Genomic DNA, 9,080 nt, shown 5'->3' on the forward strand with positions numbered 1-9,080 from the left:
GTCCCATCCCTCTCCCATCCACAGATCTAATGTCTCTGTTCCCTACTGTTTTGTCCTTCTCTCTCCCGCCCCTCTTGTCTCATGCCCCCCCCCTTGCTGTGCTTTGTGTGTTAGCTCTCATACGAGCCTCGACAAGGTACACAAAAAAAATGCCATCAGACTCGGTGGTGGAATGGTTAGAGTGTCTACTGTTGAGTCCGGGAGGTCATCGGTTCGAACCTGGCCGAGTCACACAAAATATTTTAAAATGGTACATGCTGCTTCCTTTCTTGACAATCAGAATTTAAAAAGAAGAGCACGAACAAACAGCTCCAAGTTGGCAACCATTGCACAGCCTTTGACGGACTTCATGGCCTCCTCCTGCATTTAAGTTCCTAGGAAGGGAACTCGTACTAAACTGCTGCGAAAGTTTTCAGCTGAAAAAAACTAATGTAGACATGAGTGTTCCTGTCTTGTCCATTCACTTACTGGTCTGCACAACTAAGGAGTGATCATATTTCCTAGAATGCTTGTGGGAATGTCCTTCCTAAATTTGTTCGATCCCACTCTCGGGCTTGAAACGTGTCAGAACACAACTTCAGGCTCAGGTCATCTTCCACCCCTACCAGTAATCATTTATATGCTCACGTACCCTCTCTTACCTCTTCCCATGTTTCCTTCCTTTTTAACTCCTCCTCTTGGTCATGTATCCCCTTGCTTGTTCAGTATAACTTAGTTCACTGCCACATTGTCAGTGCATTGCCTTTATACCATCAGTCACCTTGCTCTTCCATGAGCCGAGATCTGCCGTTTCACACATAAGACCCACTTGGAGAGATGACCATCACACTGGGCAGATTAGTGCAAGTAGGGCAGTCTTATATGGAGCATCACAGAGCAGAAATATGGCAGGAAGGACATTCGCCGTTTACATTATTAAGGTTTGCTTCCAATGAACTGAAATTAATTAAAAGTGAGGAATTATTTGTAGTCCTTTAATCAGCACGTATAAACCAAACCTAACAGCTTGGTTTATATCAATCACTCACTATGAAGTAGGTTTTTTCATTATGAGGAGATTGACATGTATTAGATGTGCTGCACAAAGATACAAGATCAAGGCTAATGGAAGACGAAAATTACTGAGGATAAAAAGGTAATTGATTGACAGTGGCGCAACAATTGAACACAACACTTGAAGGAATGAACGAACAAGGAAAGAGGAGAGAGAAAGAGAGGAGGGGAGGAAGCACAGTTACGTACAAGGCAGAGGGAATGGTTAGGTAGTATAGGGATAATGGGGGTTGAAAACATTGGGGAAAGGAATGATCATGGGTAGGGATAGGTGATGACATAAGATGGTGCACTGATTGCTTGAAGCCCTGGAGAGAAGTGTGGCAAAGAACAGCCTCTGGAAAGTGGTTCTTTCAACGGGAGAAGTGAGGGATTAAAGAGTTGATGTGTGCAGTCCGCATGGATTTTGGAAGTATGACAAAGAGGGCGCTACTGGGAGAACGTACGAGTCCGGGATTTGCTGCGAAGAGTTGGAGAGCTGCGAGAGCAAAGGAAGGCAGACCGGAGGAATGGGAGTAAAAAAAAAAGAAACACAAGAGAGGACACCCACCTGCCTCTGATGCAATTGCAGCAGATGTTGTGCTTTGGCCTCATCAAAGGAGATTCCAACAATGTTGAGTGCTTCAAATAATAAATTCCAGAGAATCCAGAATGGACAGATGTGATGCTCGGGCACCAGCACAAAAGGGTGAACGGTGCTCCATTGAGTTATGTACAAAGGCCTGGAAGACAGTGAGTAGCTCTGATTGTCATGGAAAAAAAAAACAATTCGTCTTGATGGAGGATTCCCAATCTGCAGCTCGCTTTGGAGACCTGCTTTGCGATATGGTTGATCTATTTCACCGATTTTTTTTTTAAGCTAAATACATTAATAATGCTGAACATTCAATACCTCCTTTCAAGTTCACATGATTAATCACTTCATTTTGCTGGGTTCCCATTGAGAAAGTTTCTGAGATAAGCATTGTTGAAAAACTTCGTGTCATGCATGTGAACATCATGCCATGTTCATTCCTCAGTTTACAGGTAAACATGGACTAAGCATCTGGCACATTTACACTATAGCTAAAGTGCTGGGCAGTAAGTAGTTATGCATGGTTATTAATCCCCAACCATTTGTTCCATTTCTAATATGGTGTTGGTCTGCTTTCGGAACAAGTTCGGCATGTTCAGCCTGGAGAGTTTACTCACAGTTTGTTCCATTCTTTAGTAGATGTAAGTCTTAAAAGCACATCATTCCATGAGAAAAGCTTCCTCTCACCCAATTTGCCAATAATATTGGCCTTCCTGTCCAGCTTTCTTTCATGAGTGTGGCATGATCTGTCTCCCCCACCCCCCCCCCCCAATTTCCTAAAAAGACGTCACCCATGATAAACTTGAAAAGGCCCAGAGTGATGGAAATGTCATGAACTTCCATCAGTAACAACAATAATAATAAACCAATATCACCCACAGGGTGACCCGTATCGTGCCAAAGGGTGACCACGTCTGACTTCTTTAAGGTCACACTGAGGTGAACAGAGCTGCTATCCACCAGGAGCGACTCCTTGAGGAATATCTGCCTACGAGAGATTCCGATGAGAATCGTTCTACAGAGTAACCATGAAAAATATGCGTTTGCCTCATAACGTCACCAAATGACGTCATAATGTCTCAAGCTTGACATATCTAGAAAGCACTCATCGAGGTGTTCAATTTGAGGTACTACACGATATGGTTCCTAAAACTTGAAAATTTGACCTCGGGGTCAAATATGTTTGACCTGAAGCGCTAACCATGAAGGTCAAGGCCAATCGCCACCAAAAAATTAATCAGCTGAGCGCCAGACCATGAACTATATTCCCATGAAGTTTGAAGACGATCCGATCAAAATTACTCAAAAAATAAGGGTTTCGTCGACTCCCCTGATTTGCGACAAAGTGACCTTGACCTTTGACCTTGACCTTCAAAATTTTGTGCACTGAAAGGGACCTCTATAGGCCTCTGATATGCGAAGTTACAAAAATTTCCAATGATAACTGTGCTCTGCAGAATTTTTTATACGTGATTACAGACAAACAAACCAAAAAAAAAACATACAAGCTGACAAACATATCTTGCGAAAACTTCGTTTTGGCAAGATAATAATAATAAAAAGCAGTGCAGGTCATTCAGCTCTTCCCCTTCCCTTCATGTGCAGCCTTTTTGGCTGCTCGTTGCATCATCGGTTAGGGGCATGGCTCTGCTGCTGATGCAGTGCCCCAATTACCAGTACACTGGTGCTCATTTCACCGACCTTCAAAGGATGACAGACTGAGTCAACCACCTGGTGTTAATTCAGCGGGAACGGGGCTCAAACTCAGGACCCTAGGATCCCAAGCCACCACCCTTAACGATTAAGCCAACACCAGACTTTTCAGCTCTTAACTTTGTGGCATTTCGATTCCAAATGAGTGTGTTTATCAATACCTGTTAACACCTTAATTAAGGACAATGCTTTGCAAAAAAATTACATGTTGGGAGGGTTCTCTTCAAGTTTGGGTGCATGCTGTCCCAAAATCTAATCATGTAATCAAGTTTAAAATGGTGGTCGTTCAAGGACACATCTCAGGTAGCCAACAGCGGCAGGCTGACTTTGGCTATAAACCCTACCAGAAGTACAGACAGTGAACCATGTTTGGTCCAGCCTCACAGGCCACCTGGAAACCGCAAAACTACCCACGTTTTTGTTCTTCCTTTCCAACCTCAATTTTCCCACAATTTACAGTGCCTATAGAAAGTCTACACCCCCTTTCAAAATTTTCACCTTTTGTTGCCTTATATCCTGGAATTAAATTCCATTAAATCAGACTTTTTACACCTTTATTTACACATTGCAACCAACAACTTCCAAGGGAAAAACAAATTCTACAAATTTCAGAAAATTAATTAAAATATAAAACTAGAATACCTTGGTTGGATAAGTGTCCACTCCACCGAGTTAATACTTGGTGGAAGCACCTTTGAAAGAGATTACAGCTGTGAGTCTGTTTGGATAGGTCGCTACCAACTCTGCACACCTTCATTGGGCAATATTTTCCCATTCTTCTGCACAAAACTGTTCAACTTGAGTCAAGTTGCGTGGGAAGCTTTGATGGACAGCAATCTTCAAGTCATGCCACATATTTTGGATTGGATTTAGGTCGGGGCTCTGACTGGGCCACTCAAGGACATTTATCTTCTTGTTCCTTAACTACTCCAGTGTAGCTTTGGCTGTGTGCTTCAGGTCGTCATCATATGAAAGGTAAACTTCCGTCCCAATTTCAGCTTTCTTGTAGAGGGCAGCAGATTTTCCTTGAGGATTTTTCTGTATTTTGCTCCATCCATTTTCTTTTCCATCCTGACAAGTGCACCAGTCCCTGCTGATGAAAAACATCCCTATAACATAATGCTGCCACCACCATGCTTCACAGTAGGGATGCTGTTCTTTGGTTGATGTGCTGTGTTGAGCTTGCACCAAATGTAACATTTTGCATTTAGGCCAAAATGTTCCATCTTGGTTTTGTCAGACCACAAAATGCTTTGCCTCGTGGCATCAGAATCTCTGGAGTGTTTCTTTGCATACCTCAAACAGGACTCAAGGTGGGTTTTTTTGAGTATTGGCTGCCGTCTTTCCACCCTACTGCAAAAGCCAGAATTGTGAAGTGCTTGGGATATTGTTGTCACATGCATGCAGTGACTAGTCTTTGCCATAAAGGCATGGAGCCCTTTCAAAATTGCCTTTGGCCTCTTGGTAGCCTCTCTGATCAGCTTCCTCCATGCTTGGTCATCCATTTTGGAGAGATGGCCTGATCTATGCAGGGTCTTGGTGGTACCATACACCTTCCACTTCTTAATGTTTGTCTTGACTGTGCTCCAAGGGATATTCAAAGCTTTCAAAATATTTTTATACCCATCTCCTCATCTGTGCCTTGCTACAACTTCATCCCGGAGGTCTTTTGAAAGCTCCTTGGGGCTCATGGTTGAGTCTTTGCTGTGAAATGCACTACCAATCATAGTGAACCTACAGGAACAGCTGATTTTATTCTGAAATAATCAGAATCACGAAAATTTAACACAAGTGGAGGCAAATCAACTTGGTGTGTGATTTTGAAAGTGATTGGTTACACCTGAGCTAATTTACAATTGCTACTATAAGGGGGGTGGACACTTATCCAACCAAGGTATTCTAGTTTTGTGTTTTTAATTAATTTTCTGAAATTTGTAGAATTTGTTTTCACTTGGAAGTTGTGGGTTAAGATGTGTAAATAAAGGTGGCTAAAACTCTGATTTAATGTAATTTAATTCCAGGCGATAAGGTAACAAAAAGTGAAAAATTTGAAAGGGGGTGTAGACTTCCGATTGGCAATGTATGCAATGAAGTGAGCGTCACAGTCCACCTATCCTAATGGTTGTCACTTTGCTTCAAATGGCCTGTTGGTATTACAAGGGAAAGTCAGTTGTGGTGGGACAAAGCTCATCATCACTTGGGTTGCCCAGCCATTTCTAAAGTCATCGACCTATCTTCTTCTTCCAGGCTATTTCAGTCCATGGCAGGAGACAGCATTTCTTTATGACTATGAAGGGATATTTGGCATACTTACCACACTTAAGTGCAGGATGATGAGAAAGAAAAAAAATCAGGACAATAATTTAAAATGTCGGTGATAGGATGCCAGTGACCACCCCAAACCCACCTTCTTCAAATTCCCTGCTTTCCTTCCTGAAAGTCCCTTTGTCAAGGGACTCAAGCATGTCAAGGACAAATTGATTAGATTTTGGTGAAAAGCCAGATCTGGATCCGGGCGGAGATATGCACTCGACCGAGTGCCCTTATAGTTATTTGTATCTGTATTTTTTGTTAAGTAGGATTTTGTTTGGGATTGATTCATTACTTTTCAGTCCAATTAATCCCAAGATTGTCAACCTCTGACAAATTGTGCAAAAATTGGCCAGACAATAAGAGTTCATCCACCGGGAAAGGGCCAAATGGCCTGTACTAGTCAAATTTAGTGCACGTAACGTGTAGCACTCATTTCAAGCCTGATAATTCTTCTTTAGAATGCAGCCAAATGCAGCTGTGCCACTGATTAGAGATTAGAGGTTAGATCAGGAATTTGGAATTTTTCCAGAGTACCGGCGACAGCTCACCGATGAAGCTTATCATGACTCGGGTTTGCACATTTTGGTAATGAATGGCCAAAAAACAAGTTTGCTCATCGGGCAAATAGCAGTCTATCCTGAGATCACAGTTCCCTGCACAAGGACCAGTAGCATGGAGAACAAAGTAGCAAATGTCTGTGCATGCAATGGAAATTCAGGTCCTGCCACGAGAATAGTTCACAGTCGAGGCACGAAGGGCGTCAGGTCGTGAAAGAGCCAGGGAGCCCACAATGTCTTGGTCGCCACTGTGGAACTTTGGATTGACCTCTAGTAGTTACGTTTTTGTTGCATACATGTTTTTTCCATTACAAGCTGAGTCATGCAATCAAATTCAGGATTTCTAGACTTCAGTAAACCATCGAGAAGATTGATGTTTAAAGCTATTGAAAAAAAATTAACCCAAGAGTCTCCAAATGGCCTTATTTTGTTAATTTAGGTCAGTTTCTTCATTTTTCAGATGTAAAAACAATTACATACAGAGGATTACCTTGTGGGGTCGGGATTGGGGGGGGCGGGGGGAGTGGGTTCATGGCCATGACCAGACCCTGAGTACCCCCCCCCCAGCAAGGAGACAAAATTTGATGTGGATTGACCCAGCCATACAGGAGGAAATCACAAGCCAGCTTGCCACCCAATAGTTCTGTTTGTACACACACACCATCGTTCTCATGACAGAGAATGATTCTGCGCCACGTTTTCCGGAGCATTTGAGGGGTGACATAATGAAATGCATCCCTGACAGCGTACTAGCCAATATGCAGTCTTGAATCGTATATTGTTGCTGCTATCACACATTTTCAATGGGTCTGAATTTCTTTTTAAATTGGTCATACTTTACTGAGGTGACAAGACATTGTGGACACCCTGTATAAAAATATCACATGCAAGACAAAGACAGACAGACACATCAATGCACTTTGATATGAATTACAAAGACATGAATAGACAATGGACAAACCTTGTACAGTGGCCTGCAAAAGTATTCACCCCCTACCCCTACCAAAATATTCACCCCAATACCAATGCCACGTTTCGATGAATTACGAATTATGTAGAATCAATTTTTCCAAATGAACTTTTTTATTCATAACTGAAGAGAACAAACTAAAAACCGTTCTAGTTGAAGGAGGTTACATATCAGGAATACCTGCAAAAATATGTACAAATCAACATTCACTGGTTGCAAAAGTATTCCACCATTAAGGTCGGTACTTGGTGGAAGAACCTTTTGCAGCAATGACTGCTATGAGTCTTTTTGGGTAGGTCTCCACCAGCTTTGCACAGTGAGACGGTGAACTACTTACCCATTCTTCATGTGAAAATTGCTCTAGTTCTGCCAAGTTAGATGGGAATTCGTCGATGGACTAAAATCTTCAAGTCTCACCATAAATGTTCAATTGGGTTCAATCAGAACTTTGACTGGGCCACTCAAGTAGAACATTTATTTTTCTCTTATTCAGCCACTCCAGTGTGGCTTTCACTTTGTGCTTCAGATTATTGTCCTGCTAAAATGTGGATCTCCTTCCCAGTTTAGAGATTCATGGCTGACTCGAGCAGATTTTCATCAAGGAGTCTCCTGTACTTTGCACCATCCATTGTGCCTTCCATGGTGACAAGCTTGCCAGACACTGATGATGAAAGCAGCCCCATAATGTGATGCTGCCACCACCAGACTTGACAGTATATAGGGTTGGTGTTGACTCGGTGATGTGCATTGTTAGACTCATGCTAGATGTATCGCTTTGACCAAAAAGTTCAATATTTTTCTCATACGACCACAAACGTTTCTCCACATGCCTACAGAATGATTAAGATGGTTTTTCTCAAAATCCGTACGAGTTTTTAGATGTGTCTTTTTCAGCAATGGCTTCTTTCTTGCCACCTGTCCATAAAGGCCAGCTTTGTGAAGGGAATGGGATATTGTTGATTGAGGAACCCTGGCCCTAATGTCTGACATGAAGCCTTGCAGATCTTTCAAAGTCATTGTTGGATTTACACTGGCATCCCTAAACAATTTCCTGCTTGCCTAGCTGCTGAGTTTCGATGGGCGACCTGATCTGGGTTGAGTCTGGGTATGATACGTCTTACACTTCTTCGGGATAATGAGCAAGTTTGAAATCTTGTAACCCTCTCCTGAACGGTACTTCTCCACCACTTTATGTCTGACTTCTTTGGAAAGATCCTGGTCTTCATGTTTGCCTTGTTGGTTGACCAAGTGAGTTGCACCTAAAACAACTTAAACACATGGGAGAGTTTAATTTTTAAGCTAAACCACTGATTACGTACAGGTGAAACCTATTACACTTATTTTGTAACCTTTCAAACAAATAATTTGCTCTTGAAGTGATTTAGGGTTAATTAGGCAAAGGGTTTGAATTCTTCTGCAACTGAGAATTATCTGATTTTCTCTTAATATAACTTATTCACATTTTATCTGCATTATTTTAGCTTTATCACTTGGTGGAGTTTGTAAGGACTCCATATATTAAGTTTGATTTGAAAGAGTCACAAAATAAGTTTGGGTGGCATCAAAATGAGAAAACTTTGGAAGGGGTGGGTTGGGGGGAGAAGGTAATACTTTTGCAAGCCACGATATATGGGATTCAAATGCATTGTCAGAAAATAAATATTCTTACTAATTGTACACACTTCTTCATTATTTAAAAAATAAAATCAACAATAACAAAAAAAACAAGAACTTCCGTTTCTGAGACAATTGTATCTCTTTCCGAGAACATTTTGAACGCCATTAAAATGAATGTCAAAAATCGTCAGGCATATTTGCTTTGATGTTTTTCTTAGTGGTATTATTTTAACTCATAATTCATTAAAAACGTTTGCATGAATTTTTGAAAGCATCCATTGAT

This window comes from Eptatretus burgeri, chromosome 11 (assembly GCF_056783735.1).
Source record: "Eptatretus burgeri isolate ZD-2024b chromosome 11, Ebu_testis_v1, whole genome shotgun sequence".
NCBI lineage: Eukaryota > Metazoa > Chordata > Myxini > Myxiniformes > Myxinidae > Eptatretus > Eptatretus burgeri.